Below are 16698 nucleotides of genomic sequence, written 5' to 3'. Positions count from 1 at the left end.
TAATTTTTAAAATTAAATCTTTTTCAAAATATCTTTTTCAAATATATCATTTTATCTTTTATCTTATCTTTTTCAAAAAATTTTATCTTTTTCAAAATTTGATGTCAAAATATCTTATCTAACTTCTTATCTTCTTATCTTTTTCAAAATTTGATTTCAAATCTTTTTCAATCAACTAACTAACTTTTTGTTTATTTCTTATTTTTTTCAAAACCACCTAACTACTTTTCCCTCTCTAATTCTCGAAAATTCTCCCTCTCTTTTTCAAAAATTCTTTTTGTTTTAAATTCTAATTTTAAACTTATCTTTAATTTTCGAAAATCACCAACTCTTTTTCAAAAATTATTTTCGAAATTTCTCTTCTCTCTTCTTATTCTATTTAATTAATTATTTACTAACACTTCTCTTCACCTCTCTTCATCCAAAAATCCGAATCCATCCCTTTTCTTTCTTATACCCCTATCTTCTTCTACTAACATAAGGGAATCTCTATACTGTGACATAGAGGATTCCTTTTTCTTTTCTTGTTTTCTTCTCTTTCATATGAGCAGGAACAGGGAAAAAGGCACTCTTGTTGAAGTTGATCCAGAACCTGAAAGGACTCTGAAGAGGAAATTAAGAGAAGCTAAATTACAACAATCCAGAAATAACCTTTCAGAAATTTTCGAACAAGAGAAGGACATGGCAGCCGAAAATAATAATAATAATAATGCAAGGAGAATGCTTGGTGACTTCACAAAGCCAACGTCCAAGTTTGATGGAAGAAGCATCTCCATTCCTGCCATTGGAGCCAATAACTTTGAGCTGAAACCTCAGCTAGTTGCTTTAATGCAACAAAACTGCAAGTTTTATGGACTTCCATCTGAAGATCCTTATCAGTTCTTAACTGAGTTCTTGCAGATCTGTGAGACTGTAAAGACAAATGGAGTTGATCCTGAAGTCTACAGACTCATGCTTTTCCCTTTTGCTGTAAGAGACAGAGTTAGAATATGGTTGGATTCACAACCTAAGGATAGCCTGGACTCCTGGGATAAGCTGGTCACTGCCTTCTTGGATAAATTCTTTCCTCCTCAAAAGTTGAGCAAGCTGAGAGTGGATGTTCAAACCTTCAAACAAAAAGATGGTGAATCCCTCTATGAAGCTTGGGAAAGATACAAGCAGTTGACCAAAAGATGTCCATCTGACATGTTTTCAGAATGGACCCTATTAGATATATTCTATTATGGTCTCTCTGAATTTTCGAAAATGTCATTGGACCATTCTGCAGGTGGATCTATTCACCTGAAGAAAACGCCTGAAGAGGCTCAAGAACTCATTGACATGGTTGCAAACAACCAGTTCATGTATACCTCTGAGAGGAATTCCGTGAACAATGGGATACCTCAGAAGAAAGGAGTTCTTGAAATTGATGCTCTGAATGCCATATTGGCTCAGAACAAAATGTTGACTCAACAGGTCAACATAATCTCTCAAAATCTGAATGGATTGCAACATGCATCCAACAGTACTAGAGAGGCAGCTTCTGAAGAAGCTTATGATCCTGAGAACCCTGCCATGGCAGAGGTTAATTATATGGGTGAACCTTATGGAAACACCTATAATCCATCATGGAGAAATCATCCAAATTTCTCCTGGAAGGATCAACAGAAGCCTCAACAAGGCTTTAACAATGGTGGACGCAATAGGCTGAACAATAGTAAGCCATATCCATCATCTTCTCAGCAACAGACAGAGAACTCTGAACAAAATACTTCTAATTTAGCAAATATAGTCTCTGATCTGTCAAAGGCCACTTTTAGTTTCATGAATGAAACAAGATCCTCCATTAGAAATTTGGAGGCACAAGTGGGCCAGCTGAGTAAGAAAGTCATTGAAACTCCTCCCAGTATTCTCCCAAGCAATACAAAAGAGAATCCAAAAGGAGAGTGCAAGGCCATTGATTTGATCAAAGTGGCCGAATGCACTAGGGAGGAGGAGGACGAAAATCCTAGTGAGGAGGACCTCCTGGGACGTCCTTCAAGCAAGAAGGAGTTTCCTATTAAGGATCCAGAGGAATCTGAGGCTCATATAGAGACCATAGAGATTCCATTAAATCTCCTTCTGCCATTCATGAGCTCTGAAGACTATTCATCCTCTGAAGAGGATGAAGATGTGACTGGAGAGCAAGTTGCTCAATATTTAGGAGCTATCATGAAGCTGAATGCCAAGCTGTTTGGTAATGAGACTTGGGAAAGTGAACCTCCCTTGCTCATTAGTGAACTAGATACTTGGATTCAGAAAACTCTACCTCAAAAGAAACAGGATCCTGGCAAGTTCTTAATACCTTGTACCATTGGCACCATGAGCTTTGAAAAAGCTCTATGTGATCTGGGGTCAGGGATAAATCTTATGCCACTCTCTGTAATGGAGAAGCTAGGGATCATTGAGGTACAACCTGCCTTGTTCTCATTACAATTGGCAGATAAGTCATTGAGACAAGCTTATGGGACAGTAGAGGACGTGTTAGTAAAGGTTGAAGGCCTTTACATCCCTGCTGATTTCATAATCCTAGACACTAGGAAGGAAGATGATGAATGCATCATCCTAGGAAGACCTTTCCTAGCCACAGCAGGAGCTGTGATAGATGTCAACAGAGGAGAGTTAGTCCTTCAATTGAATGGGGACTACCTTGTGTTTAAGGCACATGGCCATCCCTCTGTGACAAAAGAGAGTAAGCATAAAGAGCTTCTCTCAGTTCAGAGTCAAGAAGAGCCCACACAGTCAAACTCTAAGTTTGGTGTTGTGAGGCCACAACCAAACTCTAAGTTTGGTGTTCAAACTCCATATCCAAACTCTAAGTTTGGTGTGGGGACTACACACTAAAATTGACCTGATCATCTTGTGGCTCCATGAGAGCCACTGTCAAGCTATTGACATTAAAGAAGCGCTTGTTGGGAGGCAACCCAATTTTATTTATCTAATTTTATTTTATTTTGTTTCTTTGTTATTTTTGTGTTTAATTAGGTACATGATCATGAGGAGTCACGAAAAAAATCAAAAAAATTAAAAACAGAGTCAAAAACAGAAGAAAAAAATTGTTCACCCTGGAGGCAGCGCAGACTGGCGTTCAACGCCAGTAAGATGCATCTGGCTGGCGTTCAACGCCAGAACAGAGCACCATTCTGGCGCTGAACGCTAGAAACAAGCAACAACCTGACGTTAAACGCCAGGAATGTGCACAGAGAGGACAAACTGGCGCTGAACGCCAGGAACAAGCATGAAACTGGCGTTCAACGCCAGAAACATGCATTACATGGGCGTTGAACGCCCAGAACGTGCATCAATGGGCGTTTAAACGCCAGAATGATGCACGAAGGCATTTTACATGCCTATATGGTGAAGGAATGGTATTTCTTTTCACCTCAGGATCTGTGGACCCCACAGGATCCCTACCTCAGGATCTGTGGACCCCACAGGATCCCCATCTACCACATTCCCACCTTTTCTTTAATCCTAATCACACTCTCCTAATCCAAATCTCATTTTCAATCTTTCCCATGTCACACTTCCCAAAAACCTTCACCAATCACCTCAATTCCTCTTCCCAATTACCCCATTCACCATTCACATCAACCTCCTCTTCCCCATAAACCCCACCTACCTTCATAAAATTCAAACTCACTTTCCCACCCATTCCCACCCAAATTGGCCGAACCTATACCCTCCTCTCTCCCTATAAATACCCTTCCACTCTTCTTTATTTTCACACATCACAAACCCACATTCTCCCACATAGCCGAACCAACTCTTCTCCCTCTCTTCCCTATTTCTTCTTCTTCTTCTACTTTTCTTTTCTTTCTTGCTCGAGGGCGAGCAAAATTTTAAGTTTGGTGTGGTAAAAGCATAAGCTTTTTGTTTTTCCATTACCATCAATGGCACCTAAGGCCGGAGTATCCTCTAGAAAAGGGAAGGGGAAGGCAAAAGCTTCCACCTCCGAGTCATGGGAGAAGGAGAGATTCATCTCCAAGAGCCATCAAGACCACTTCTATGATGTTGTGGCAAAGAAGAAGGTGATCCCCGAGGTCCCTTTCAAGTTCAAAAAGAATGAGTATCCGGAAATCCGACATGAAATTCAAAGAAGAGTGTGGGAAGTCATAACCAACCCCATGCAACAAGTCGGAATATTGATGGTTCAAGAGTTCTATGCCAATGCATGGATCACTAGGAACCATGATCAAAGTATGAACCCGAATCCAAAGAACTATATCACAATGGTTCGGGGGAAATACTTAGATTTTAGCCCAGAAAATGTGAGGTTGGAGTTTCACTTACCCATGATGCAAAGTGATGAACGCCCCTACACAAGAAGGGTCAACTTTAATCAAAGGTTGGACCAAGTCCTTATGGACATATGTGTGGAAGGAGCTCAGTGGAGAATAGACTCCAAAGGCAAGCCAGTCCAACTAAGAAGATTGGACCTCAAGCCTGTGGCTAGAGGATGGTTGGAGTTCATCCAAAGATCCATCATTCCTACTAGCAACCGATCTGAAGTTACTGTGGATCGGGCCATCATGATCCATAGCATCATGATTGGAGAAGAAGTAGAGGTTCATGAGGTCATCTCCAATGAACTCTACAAAATAGCCGACAAGTCCTCACCCATGGCACGGCTAGCTTTCCCTCACCTTATTTGCCATCTATGTTACTCAGCTGGAGTTATCATAGATGGAGATGTCTCCATTGAAGAAGACAAGCCCATCACCAAGAAAAGGATGGAGCAAACAAGAGAAGTTCCTCACGGCCCTCAAGAAGAACATGAGGAAGTTCATCATCAACAAATGCCTCAAGGAATGCACTTTCCTCCCAACAACTATTGGGAGCAACTCAATACCTCCTTAGAAGATTTGAGCCATAATGTTGAACAATTAAGGGTGGAACATCATGAACACTCCATCATTCTCCAAGAAATAAGAGAAGATCAAAGAGCAATGAGGGAGGAGCAACAAAGGCAAGGAAGGGACATAGAAGAGCTTAAGAATATTGTTGGTCCTTCAAGAAGAAGACGCCACTAAAAGGTGGATTCATTCCTTGTTCTTTATTTCTTTCTGTTTTCGGTTTTTAATTATTATGTTTATCTATGTTTTGTGTCTCTACTTCATGATCATTAGTATGTAACCATGCCTTAAAGCTATGAATAAAACCCATTAGTCTTTCACCTCTCTTAAATGAAAAATGTTTTAATTCAAAAGAACAAGAAGTACATGAATTTCGAATTTATCCTTGAATTTAATTTAATTATATTGATGTGGTGACAATACTTTTTGTTTTCTGAATGAATGATTGAACAGTGCATATGTCTTTTGATATTGTTGTTTATGAGTGTTAAAATTGTTGGTTCTTGAAAGAATGATGAACAAAGAGAAATGTTATTGATAATCTGAAAAAATCATGAAATTGATTCTTGAAGCAAGAAAAAGCAGTGAAAAAGCAAAAGCTTAGAAAAAAAAATGGCGAAAAAAAAAAAAAAAAGAGAAAAAGCAAGCAGAAAAAGCGAATAGCCCTTAAAACCAAAAGGCAAGGGTAAAAAGGATCCAAGGCTTTGAGCATCAATGGATAGGAGGGCCCAAGGAAATAAAATCCAGGCCTAAGCGGCTAAATCAAGCTGTCCCTAACCATGTGCTTGTGTCATGGAGGTCCAAGTGAAAAGCTTGAGACTGAATGGTTAAAGTCGTGATCCAAAGCAAAAAGAGTGTGCTTAAGAGCTCTGGACACCACTAACTGGGGACTTTAGCAAAGCTGAGTCACAATCTGAAAATGTTCACCCAGTCATGTGTCTGTGGCATTTGTGTATCCGGTGGTAATACTGGAAAACAAAGTGCTTAGGGCCAAGGCCAAGACTCATAAGTAGCTGTGTTCAAGAATCAACATGCTTAACTAGGAAAGTCAATAACACTATCCGAAATTCTAAGTTCCTAGAGAAGCCAATCACTCTAAACTTCAAAGGAAAAAGTGAGATGCCAAAACTGTTCAGAAGCAAAAAGCTACAAGTCCCGCTCATCTAATTATAATTAATATTCATTGATATTCTGGAATTTATAGTATATTCTCTTCTTTTTATCCTAATTGATTTTCAGTTGCTTGGGGACAAGCAACAATTTAAGTTTGGTGTTGTGATGAGCGGATAATTTATACGCTTTTTGGCATTGTTTTTAGGTAGTTTTTAGTAAGTTTAAGCTACTTTTAGGGATGTTTTCATTAGTTTTTATGTTAAATTCACATTTCTGGACTTTACTATGAGTTTGTGTGTTTTTCTGTGATTTCAGGTAAATTCTGGCTGAAATTGAGGGATTTGAGCAAAACTCTGAAAAAGGCTGACAAAAGGACTGCTGATGCTGTTGGAATCTGACCTCCCTGCACTCGAAATGGATTTTCTGGAGCTACAGAACTCCAATTGGCGCGCTCTCAACGGCGTTGGAAAGTAGACATCCCGAGCTTTCCAGCAATATATAATAGTTTATGCTTTATTCGAAGAAAGACGACGTAACTTGACGTTGAACGCCAAGTACAAGCTGCTGTCTGGAGTTAAACGCCAGAAAAACGTCATGATTCGGAGTTGAACGCCCAAAACACGTCATAACTCGGAGTTCAACTCCAAGAGAAGCCTCAGCTCGTGGATTGATCAAGCTCAGCCCAAACATACACCAAGTGGGCCCCAGAAGTGGATTTATGCATCAATTACTTACTCATGTAAACCCTAGGAGCTAGTCTAGTATAAATAGGATAAGTTACTATTGTATTAGATATCTTTTGACCACTTTAAGTCTTTGATTATTCGGTCACTTGATCATGGAGGGGGGCTGGCCATTCGGCCATGCCTGAATCCTTTGCTTATGTATTTTCAACGGTGGAGTTTCTGCACACCAGAGATTAAGGGTGTGGAGCTCTGCTGTACCTCAAGTATTAATGAAGTTCTATTTTCTTTTATTCAAATCTCTCTTATTCTTATTCCAAGATATTCATTCGTACCCAAGAACATGATGAATGTGATGATAAGTAACCCTCATTATCATTCTCACTTATGAACGCGCGTGATTGACAACCACTTCCGTTCTACATGCAACAGAGCTTGAATGCGTATCTCTTAGATTCCCCAACAGAATCTTCGTGGTATAAGCTAGATAGATGGTGGCATTCATGAGGATCCGGAAAGTCTCACCTTGTCTGTGGTATTCCGAGTAGGATCCTGGGAATCCGGAAAGTCTAACCTTGTCTGTGGTATTCCGAGTAGGATTCCGGTAATGAATGACTGTGACGTGCTTCAAACTTGCAAGTGCTGGGCGTTAGTGACAGACGCAAAAGAATCAAGGGATTCTATTCCAGTAGGAGCGGGAACCAACCAGTGATTAGCCGTACTGTGACAGAGTGCGTGAGCATTAGTTTTCACTGCGAGGATGGGATGTAGCCATCAACCATGGGTGATGCCTCCAGACGATTAGCCGTGCGAGTGACAGCCGCATAGGATCATTTTCCCGAGAGGATTGAAAGTAGCCACAGCTGATGGTGAACCCCTATACAAAGCTTGCCATGGAAAGGAGTAAGAAGGATTGAGTAGAAGCAGTAGGAAAGCAGGCGTCCTTGAGCCATGCAGCATCTCCATTCGCTTATCTGAAATTCTCATCAATGAATCTGCATAAGTCTTCTATCTCGTTTATTCTTTTTATACAACTCAAAGAACAGTGATCACAATTTCGTCCACCAGCCCATCTGCTAGCCTTACTGGCGTTTAAACGCCAGCAGGTTCTTCCTCTAGGGTGTGCTGTTTTTCTTCCTGTTTTTCTTTCTGTTTTTGCTTTTTCCATTGATTTTGTGACTTCTCATGATCATCAACCTACAGAAAACATAAAATAACAAACGAGAATAGATAAAATATAACATTGGGTTGCCTCCCAACAAGCGCTTCTTTAATGTCAATAGCTTGACAGCGGGCTCTCATGGAGCCTCAGAGATGCTCAGAGCAATGTTGGAACCTCCCAACACCAAACTTAGAGTCTGACTGTGGGGGTTCTGTGTGGCTCTGTTTTGAGAGAAGCTCTTCATGCTTCCTCTCCATGATGACAGAGGGATATCCTTGAGCCTTAAACACAAGGGATTCTTCATTCACTTGAATGATCAATTCTCCTCTATCAACATCAATCACAGCCCTTGCTGTGGCTAGAAAGGGTCTGCCAAGGATGATGGATTCATCCATGCACTTCCCAGTCTCTAGGACTATGAAATCAGCAGGGATGTAATGGTCTTCAACTTTTACCAGAACATCCTCTACGAGTCCATAGGCTTATTTTCTTGAATTGTCTGCCATCTCTAGTGAGATTTTTGCAGCTTGCACCTCAAAGATCCCTAACTTCTCCATTACAGAGAGAGGCATGAGGTTTACACTTGACCCTAAGTCACACAAGGCCTTCTTGAAGGTCATGGTGCTTATGGTACAAGGTATTGAAAACTTCCCAGGATCCTGTCTCTTTTGAGGCAGTTTCTGCCTAGACAAGTCATCCAGTTCCTTGGTGAGCAAAGGGGGTTCATCTTCCCAAGTCTCATTCCCAAATAACTTGTCATGTAGCTTCATGATTGCTCCAAGGTATTTAGCAACTTGTTCTTCAGTGACATACTCATCCTCTTCAGAGGAAGAATACTCATCAGAGCTTATGAATGGCAGAAGTAAGTCCAATGGAACCTCTATGGTCTCATTTTGAGCCTCAGATTCCCATAGTTCCTCATTGGGGAATTCATTGGAGGCCAGTGGACGTCCATTGGGGTATTCCTCAGTGGCATTCACTGCCTCTTCCTCCTCTCCGAATTCGGCCATGTTGATGGCTTTGCACTCTCCTTTTGGATTTTCTTCTGTATTGCTTGGAAGAGTACTAGGAGGGAGTTCAGTAATTTTCTTGCTCAGCTGACCCACTTGTGCCTCCAAATTTCTAATGGAGGACCTTGTTTCAGTCATGAAACTTTGAGTGGTTTTGATTAGATCAGAGACCATGGTTGCTAAGTCAGAGGTATTCTGCTCAGAACTCTCTGTCTGTTGCTGAGAAGATGATCGAAAAGGCTTGCTATTGCTAAACCTGTTTCTTCCACCATTATTGTTGTTGAAACCTTGTTGAGGTCTCTGTTGATCCTTCCATGAGAGATTTGGATGATTTCTCCATGAAGGATTATAGGTGTTTCCATAGGGTTCTCCCCTGTAATTCACCTCTTCTATTGAAGGGTTCTCAGGATCATAAGCTTCTTCTTCAGATGAAGCTTCCTTAGTACTGCTTGGTGTATTTTGCATTTCAAACAGACTTTGAGAAATCATATTGACTTGTTGAGTCAATATTTTATTCTGAGCCAGTATGGCATTCAGAGTGTCAATCTCAAGAACTCCTTTCTTCTGATTGCTCCCATTGTTCACAGAATTCCTTTCAGAAGTGTACATGAATTGGTTATTTGCAACCATTTCAATCAGATCTTGAGCTTCTGTAGGCGTCTTCTTCAGATGAAGAGATCCTCCAGCAGAGCTATCCAAAGACATCTTGGATAGTTCAGAGAGACCATCATAGAAAATTTCAATGATGCTCCATTCAGAAAGCATATCAGTGGGACACTTTCTGATTAATTGTTTGTATCTTTCCCAAGCTTCATAGAGGGATTCTCCTTTCTTCTGTCTGAAGGTTTGGACTTCCACTCTAAGCTTACTCAATTTTTGAGGTGGAAAGAACTTTGCCAAGAAGGCATTGACTAGCTTTTCCCAAGAGTTCAGGCTTTCTTTAGGTTGTGAGTCCACCATATTCTAGCTCTGTCTCTTACAGCAAAAGGGAATAGCATAAGTCTGTAGACCTCAAGGTCAACCCCATTAGTCTTGACAGTGTCACAGATTTGCAAGAACTCAGCTAAAAACTTATGAGGATCTTCCAATGGAAGTCCATGGAACTTGCAATTCTGTTGCATTAGAGAAACTAATTGAGGCTTAAGCTCAAAGTTGTTTGCTCCAATGGCAGGGATAGAGATGCTTCTCCCATAGAAGTCGGGAGTAGGTGCAGTAAAGTCACCCAGCACCTTCCTTGCATTGTTGGCATTGTTGTTGTTTTCGGCTGCCATGGGTTCTTCTTCTTTGAAGATTTCTGTTAGGTCCTCTACAGAGAGTTGTGCCTTGGCTTCTCTTAGCTTTCGCTTCAAGGTCCTTTCAGGTTCAGGATCAGCCTCAACAAGAATGCTTTTGTCCTTGCTCCTGCTCATAAGAAAGAGAAGAGAACAAGAAAATTTGGAATCCTCTATGTCACAGTATAAAGATTCCTTGAGGTGTCAGAGGAAAAGAAAGATAGAAGGCAGAAGTAGAAAATTCGAACTTATCAAAGAAGATGGAGTTCGAATTTTGAATTAAGGAATAGTGTTAGTCCATAAATAGAAGGATGTGAGAAGAGGGGAAGTAATTTTCGAACATCAAGTAAAAGATTTTGAAAACATTTTGAAAAACACTAATTGATTTTTGAAAATAAAAGTGGGAAAGAAATCAAGTGATTTTTGAAAAAGAATTTGAAATTAGAAATCAAAAAGATTTGATTGAAAGTTATTTTGAAAAATATGTGGTTAAGAGGATATGATTGGTTTTAAAAAGATGTGATTGAGAAGATATGATTTGAAAAACATTTTTAAAAAAATTTGATTTTGAAAATTAATGACTTGACTAACAAGAAAAGATATGATTCAAACATTAAACCTTTCTCAACAGAAAAGGCAACATACTTGAAATGTTGAATCAAATCATTAATTGATAGCAAGTATCTTTGAAAATAGAAAGAAATTGATTTTGAAAAAGATTTGATTGAAAAAATTTGATTTGAAAAAGATTTGATTTTGAAAAACTTTGAAAACTTGGAAAAAAATTGATTTGAAAACAAAATCTTCCCTCTTGTGCCATCCTGGCGTTAAACGCCCAGAATGGTATCCATTCTGGCGTTTAACGCCCAAAATGCTACCCTTTTGGGCGTTAAACGCCCAGCCAGGCACCCTGGCTGGCGTTTAAACGCCAGTCTGTCCTTCTTCACTGGGCGTTTTGAACGCCCAGCTTTTTCTGTATAATTCCTCTGCTGTATGTTCTGAATCTTCAATTCTCTGTATTATTGACTTGAAAAGACACAAATTAAAAATATTTTTGGATTTTTAATAGTGAGGAATAATCAAAATGCAACTAAAATCAAATAATAATGCATGCAAGACACCAAACTTAGCAATTTGTATACTACTGACACTAATGAGAATGCATATGAGACACATAAACACTCAAGTCAAGAGGAATTAAAGATCAGAGTAATGAAATCATCAAGAACATCTTGAAGATCACTAAGACACATGAATGAATGCAAGAAAAACAGAAACATGCAATTGACACCAAACTTAAGATGAGACTCTAGACTCAAACAAGAAATTTTTGGATTTTATGATTTTCTAAAATTTTTTTTTTGCTTTTTCGAAAATTAAGTGGAAAAAGAAAATCAAGGTATCAAAATTCTTAATGAGAATTCCAGGAATCATGCAATGTTTAGTCTAAGACTCCAGTCCAGGAATTAGACATGGCTTCACAGCCAGCCAAGCTTTCAAAGAAAGCTTCGGTCCAAAACACTAGACATGGCCAAAGGCCAGCCAAGCCTTAGCAGATCACTGCTCCAATAGCAAGATTGATAGAAATCAACAAGCTCTTGTGATGATAAGTTGAAACCTCGGTCCAATGAAATTAGACATGGCTTCACAGCCAGCCAGATTTCAACAGATCATCATGAAACTCTAGAATTCATTCTTAAGAACTCTGAAGAAAAAATACCTAATCTAAGCAACAAGATGAACCGTCAGTTGTTCATACTCGAACAATTCCCGGCAACGGTGCCAAAAACTTGGTGCACGAAATTGTGATCAATACTTTTCACAACACAAATAATCCCCGGTGATGAATCCAAAAACTTGGTGTTCAATACCATGGCATAAACACAACTTCGCATAACTAACCAGCAAGTGTACTGGGTCGTCCAAGTAATAAACCTTACGCGAGTAAGGGTCGATCCCACAGAGATTGTTGGTATGAAGCAAGCTATGGTCACCTTGTAAATCTTAGTCAGGCAGACTCAAATGGATATGAATGATGATATACGAATAAAACATAAAGATAAAGATAGAGATACTTATGTAATTCATTGGTAGGAATTTCAGATAAGCGTATGAAGATGCTTGTCCCTTCCGTCTCTCTGCTTTCCTACTGTCTTCATCCAATCCTTCTTACTCCTTTCCATGGCAAGCTTATGCAAGGGTTTCACCGTTGTCAGTGGCTACCTTCCATCCTCTCAGTGGAAATGTTCAACGCACCCTGTCACGGCACGGCTATCCATCTGTCGGTTCTCAATCAGGCCGGAATAGAATCCAGTGATTCTTTTGCGTCTGTCACTAACGCCCGCCCTCAGGAGTTTGAAGCTCGTCACAGTCATTCAATCATTGAATCCTACTCAGAATACCACAGACAAGGTTAGACCTTCCGGATTTTCTTGAATGCCGCCATCAGTTCTAGCCTATACCACGAAGACTCTGATCTCATGGAATGGCTGGCTCGGTTGTCAGGCGAGCACTCGGTTGTCAGGCGATCAACCATGCATCGTGTATCAGGAATTCAAGAGATATTCACCCAATCTAAGGTAGAACGGAGGTGGTTGTCAGGCACACGTTCATAGGTGAGAATGATGATGAGTGTCACGGATCATCACATTCATCAAGTTGAAGAACAAGTGATATCTTGGAACAAGAACAAGCGGAATTGAATAGAAGAACAATAATAATTGCATTAATACTCGAGGTACAGCAGAGCTCCACACCTTAATCTATGGTGTGTAGAAACTCCACCGTTGAAAATACATAAGAACAAGGTCTAGGCATGGCCGAATGGCCAGCCTCCCAAAGAGGGTTCAATCATAAAAACATGATCAAAAGGCCCAAATACAATAGTAAAAGGTCCTATATATAGAGAACTAGTAGCCTAGGGTGTACAGAGATGAGTAAATGACATAAAAGTCCACTTCCGGGCCCACTTGGTGTGTGCTTGGGCTAAGCATTGAAGCATTTTCGTGTAGAGACTTTTCTTGGAGTTAAACGCCAGCTTTTATGCCAGTTTGGGCGTTTAACTCCCATTCTTGTGCCAGTTCCAGCGTTTAACGCTGGGAATTCTGAGGGTGACATTGAACACCGGTTTGGGCCATCAAATCTTGGGCAAAGTATGGACTATCATATATTGCTGGAAAGCCCAGGATGTCTACTTTCCAACGCCGTTGAGAGCGCGCCAATTGGGCTTCTGTAGCTCCAGAAAATCCGCTTCGAGTGCAGGGAGGTCAGAATCCAACAGCATCTGCAGTCCTTTTTAGTCTCTGAATCAGATTTTTGCTCAGGTCCCTCAGTTTCAGCCAGAAAATACCTGAAATCACAGAAAAACACACAAACTCATACTAAAGTCCAGAAAGGTGAATTTTAACTAAAAACTAATAAAATATACTAAAAACTAACTAGATCATACTAAAAACATACTAAAAACAATGCCAAAAAGCGTACAAATTATCCGCTCATCAATAAGCTTGTAAACTTCTGGATCTACTCCATTAGTTTTGACAGTATCACATATCTGCAGAAAGTCAGATATGAATTTGTTTGGATCTTCCTGTGGAAGTCCATGAAACTGGCAGTTCCATTAAACTAGAGTGACCAGTTGAGGCTTCAGCTCAAAATTATTTACACAAATGGCAGGAATAGAGATGTTGTGCCCATAGAAATTAGAATTAGGTGCAGTATAAGATCCAAGGACCTTTTTTGTGTTGTCATAATCATTCGGATTAGCTGTCATTAGGGAATTCTCAGCTTCCTGTTTGAAGGTCTCTATGAGATTGCCTCTAGTTCTGCTAGCTTGAGCTTACAATTGGTTTCTTAGTGGTCTTTCAGGTTCAAGATCTGGTTCAAAGAGAGGTTCTTTGTCCCTATTCCTGCTCATAAATAAGAAGAAAGAAACCAAAAAAAGAAAAAGAAGAAAGGAATCTTCTATGCTAGAGTATATAGATCTCCTTGTGATAGAGTTAGAGGAAAGAAAAGAAGAGAGATATGAATTTTTGAAAATAGAGAGAAAAGAAGAAGAGGGTTTTCGAAAAAGAAGAGAGAGAAAGAGTTAAAGATTTTGAAAACTAGAAGAGAGAGAGACAGAAGAATTAGAAAGAATCAAACAAGTAACTAATTAACTATAAGATTTGAAAATAAAAGATTTGATTTTAAACTTTGAAATTTAAAAAGGGAAAGTCAAAAGAAGATCTTGAAGTTTAAAATTGGAAAGAAAAAGTCAAACAAGGAAAGATAAGGTTTGAAAGATTTGAATTAATTTTTAAATTGAATTTTGAAAATTTTGAATTTTTGAAATTTGAAATTTTGAATTTTAAAATTTTGAAATTGAATAAATATGAGATAAGATTTTGAAATTAAAGAAAAAGATGCGATAGAGATCTAAAAAGATAAATAAGGAAGTTTGAAATTTGAATTTTGAATCTTGAAAGATAAAAAGGACAAACACTTAAAGACACCAAACTTAAAATTTTTGAAATCAAAAGGCTCTAATTTTCGAAATTTTTGAGGAAAACATAAAAGGAAACCAAACTTAAAATTTTTAAAATTAAACAACGAAAAATACCAAGAACAATTCAAACACAATGAAGAACACACAAGAACACTTTTCAAAAATTTAAGAAAAGAAAAACACTAAGAGACACCAAACTTAAAGACTGACATAGGACTCAAACAAAAGAAAATATGAGATTATTTTTGTTGGTTTTTTTTTTTTGAACAAGAAAATAAGAAACACAATTAAAAGGGCAATTAAACCGTAAAAGTACCTAATCTAAGCAACAATAGTCCGGTAGTTTGTCAATCTCGAACAATCCCGGACAACGGCGCCAAAAACTTGGTGCGGGGAATTGAACTCCGCACAACTGAACCAGCAAGTGCACCACGTCGTTCAAGAAATACCTCAAGTGAGTGAGGGTCGAATCCCATGAGGATTGTCGGATTGAACAAGCAATGGCTATCTTGCAAATCTTAGTCAGGCGATTAGAAAAGATGGTTGTTGTTTGAAAGCATAAATAAAATAATAAAGAAAGAATATCAGATTGATGTAAAAACAATGATAAGGATTCAGTTAAGGCTTCGGAGATGCTTTATCTTTCCAGATTAACTTTTTTTACTGTCTATCTCAATAAACGAATGATTCATTCAATGGAAGCCGTAAGTGATTAACTCATGTCCTCTCATCAAGTTAATCTCTTCTAAACCATATCAATCTACCATATTTGAGTAACTCATGTCCTCTCATCAAGTTAGTTCATGGTTCTCACTATAGCCAAAGGTGAAGCACTAATCAATCCACTTCCCTTTAGGTGATCTTACTCAAAATGCCACAGACAAGGTCGAATCTTCCTGATCAGAGAATGCACTTTTCTAAATCTAGCCTTAGTGCCACAGAGACCTCATCTACCCAGAACTAACAAGATTATATGTCACGTACCCCCGATTAGCCCAGATAAATCTCTTGGAACCTGTGATGCGTCCTCAAGCTCTGGCTTCCACTATCCGGTCAAAACTCATGCAAACCCATGTAGAACAAGGATGAATGTCACATTTCACCCCAAATCATAAGATGAAGAATGAGAATGCATCATTGAATAGAATCAACAAATATTGAAAAGAAACAGTAATATATTAATCTATAGAATTAGTAGAGCTCCTAACCCTAACTTAGGAGTTAGTGCTCATACTGTACAGAAGTAGTGTGTAATTCGAAAGTGGTGGTAGAAGATCCTAAACATGGTTGATCTTCTCCTATATATACTCTTTAACAACTAAGAAGTACAAAATAGGATAAACTAGACTAGAGGTGCGAAAGTCCACTCTTGGTCCCACTTTGGTTTAGGGCCTGGCAGAGCTTGGCGTCCCACATCCATCTGGAGGAATGGGAGTTGAACACCCATTAGGGGTTTTCCATGCTGCCTTGTACTCCTTTGGTGGCGTTGAACACCTGGAAGAGGTCATTTGGGCGTTCAACACTGGCTTTAGTCCTTGAAGAGAGAACTTTTGCGTGGGTCTAAGAATCTTTACAATTAAGTACTCGTTGTAAGTATAGCTCCTAGACCAAACAAAAGTCCTTTCTTACAAACGTTTTGGTTGTCACAATAACAAATCCCTTAAAATTTTAACCGAAGTATTTAAACCTCGGGTCGTCTTCTCAAAGGAATTGCAGGAGGTATGTTCTTATTATTGGTTATGGAAAAACAGTGTTTGGGGTTGAAAAAGGTTTCAAGCAAGAGAAAATAGATTACAGAATTGACAAATAATAACTAATAAAACTTTGGCAAGGTATTAGAACTGGAAGTCCTATCCTTATCAATTGTGATGAGAATTGGATTTTAATCCCACTTAGTTAAGCCTTTACTAAAGCAAAGGAAATCAAGTGCAATAATTAATTTGATCCTCAAGTCCTAGTCAATCCCCTGTGGGAAGACTAGCTTTAGAGCGATCTGCCCCACTTCATAACTTCTGGTCTATGCCTTCTGGACTTGGATTGGGCCAAAAAGGGCTTCAAAACCCGCCTTAAGTGTTTTCTGCAATTTCTGGTGCGTGGCC

The 16698-nt window shown here is 39.2% G+C and overlaps 1 non-coding gene across 1 annotated transcript; it reads right to left on the bottom strand.

Moving 5' to 3' along the window:
* Positions 1–1083: 1083 nt before the first annotated feature.
* On the bottom strand, positions 1084–1187 carry LOC112704629 (small nucleolar RNA R71). The gene has a single exon (XR_003155245.1). It is a non-coding gene; the product is annotated as a small nucleolar RNA R71 (small nucleolar RNA).
* Positions 1188–16698: the final 15511 nt, after the last annotated feature.

The sequence above is a fragment of the Arachis hypogaea genome, chromosome 7 (genome assembly GCF_003086295.3).
Source record: "Arachis hypogaea cultivar Tifrunner chromosome 7, arahy.Tifrunner.gnm2.J5K5, whole genome shotgun sequence".
NCBI lineage: Eukaryota > Viridiplantae > Streptophyta > Magnoliopsida > Fabales > Fabaceae > Arachis > Arachis hypogaea.
Note: the sequence above shows the minus strand (reverse complement) of the source record. Positions and strands in the feature narration are given on the sequence as shown.